Below are 1,998 nucleotides of genomic sequence, written 5' to 3' on the forward strand. Positions count from 1 at the left end.
ACAAAGGCTCACTCTCAACATCAATAGGAGCACACACCTGAAGCCATCAGGCTAATGGAAGTAAAGTATATGGAGTATCAGGGGCATCTGTGGGTCAGTTGGGGGTGGTTTGCAGGCGAGGTGTCCCTGGTGGCTTGTGGGCAGGCTTTCTAATGGAGTCTGCAAATTCTTTAGTAGAAAGAACCACAAAGTGGTTTGTAGCATCCCTTTGATGAGTTCTGAGCTCTCGCTCAGATCCCAGCCTCTTACAGCCCCTCAGCCTTTCAGATCTCCTCAGTAATCTAAGGCAAGAAAGAAGTGGGCGTCTCAGGCAGCATTGTGCCTGACAGGTGAAGCTAGGCATTCACTCATATGATCAGGCTTTCTGCCATAGCAGAAATCACAGGTCACAGTGTTTTCTCCTGGCTATGAGCCACACTGCCTTGGGGTAGGAGGAACACAGACAAAGTGAAACTGTTCCTTTTACCTTCTTCGATGCATCTATAATTGGAATTATTTGTTCCACGGTAGGTTGAAACTTCTCCATTGGACTCCTGGATTCCCACAGGTGCTCTAATCCCTGGGTGACTGTCAAAATCAATTTTCTGTGGGGGGGATGACCACAGAGAACTCATATTCTGCAATCTGCTGAGGTCACTCCAAACAAGAATTTATTATAATCAAAAAGCTCAAAGGAACCTGAAGTGGATTAGCGGAGGAAAGTGGAACAGCATTTGATTAGAAAACTAGTCAGGATCTTGGAGGCCATATCAGACAGCTTAAATTTTAATGTATATAAAAAAGAAAGTTATTAAACTATTTTTATCAAGCATGACATTCTCTGAAGTAGAATTTTTTGAACATCAGAAAAGTTCCTATGTGGATAGTGGGTTGCAGGTGTGCAAAAGTGAAAGCAAGAAAATCTGAAGGCTATTACAGTTAGTCTAGGTTAGATATGAAAACTGCCAGGATTAGATTGGTGATAGTGAAGACTGATAAAGGAAATGGACTGATATATAATTTGGGGGTAGAATTTATAGATATAATGATCAATTGAATAACTAAGTCCTATTTATTATTATCCAATTATTCTTATTATAATAAACATGATAATGTTATTATCATCATATATTCCTACTGATTGATTACTTGAGGGAAAAAATAACTTTTCAAGCAATATTTTATACATCAAGTGATTGGCCTAAATGTCATTGGACCCATTTCCAAGCGGGGTAGTGGCTTCCAGGTGTGAGGATTCTAGATAAAAAATGGAATTTTACATTATAAAACATTTCTTTGATTGTGAAAGCAAAGAAAATAGAATGGATGTGCTGGAAGGAAGGATAAGATTATTGTTATCTTCTTCATGTCTTGCCTTTTCTATTCCAAGATATTTCCTCTCAATATAACATTAATCTAACCTGGAATCAGAACTTGAACTCAAATCTGCAGTTACAGTAAAAAGAAAATTATTCCTTTTCTCCCTTAGATGTGATTTAGCAGAAAGAGCACTAAATTCAGCAGTAGAATATTTGAATTTAAATCTTATCTCTGCCTTAATGCCTCTTACATTGTACATACGCTCTCCTTCGGGCAGTAGATGATAACCTCCTTCCTGTCTAGAATATCTAGCAGAGTTATCAGTAAGAGAAATACTAGAGAGATGATTCTGTTCATCAACATTAAGTGACACCAGAGAAAAGGATGCAAAAACATCCAATCTTAGTTCAATTATTTTAGATCTGTGTTTAACTTTAAGCCTCTTTATTTTCATATCCTCTAAAAGAAGTTTTAAAACTCTGATTAAGAGTATTTTCCTCCTAACTATTTAATTGACTTTACTGACCTTTTCTTTATCAAAGCAGCTGCATTTGCTTTTAATCAATAATACAAAGTGTGCTGTTCAAAGCTCAGCCCAACCTACTATAAATTGGTTGAGAGTGTCAAAGAAGAGATCTTTGGATTGTGAACTTCATGCACTTGGTTTAAGCCCAAGTTTTGTTAGAGGAGGAGCTGATC

The sequence above is a fragment of the Diceros bicornis genome, chromosome 8 (assembly GCF_020826845.1).
Source record: "Diceros bicornis minor isolate mBicDic1 chromosome 8, mDicBic1.mat.cur, whole genome shotgun sequence".
Taxonomy (NCBI): domain Eukaryota; kingdom Metazoa; phylum Chordata; class Mammalia; order Perissodactyla; family Rhinocerotidae; genus Diceros; species Diceros bicornis.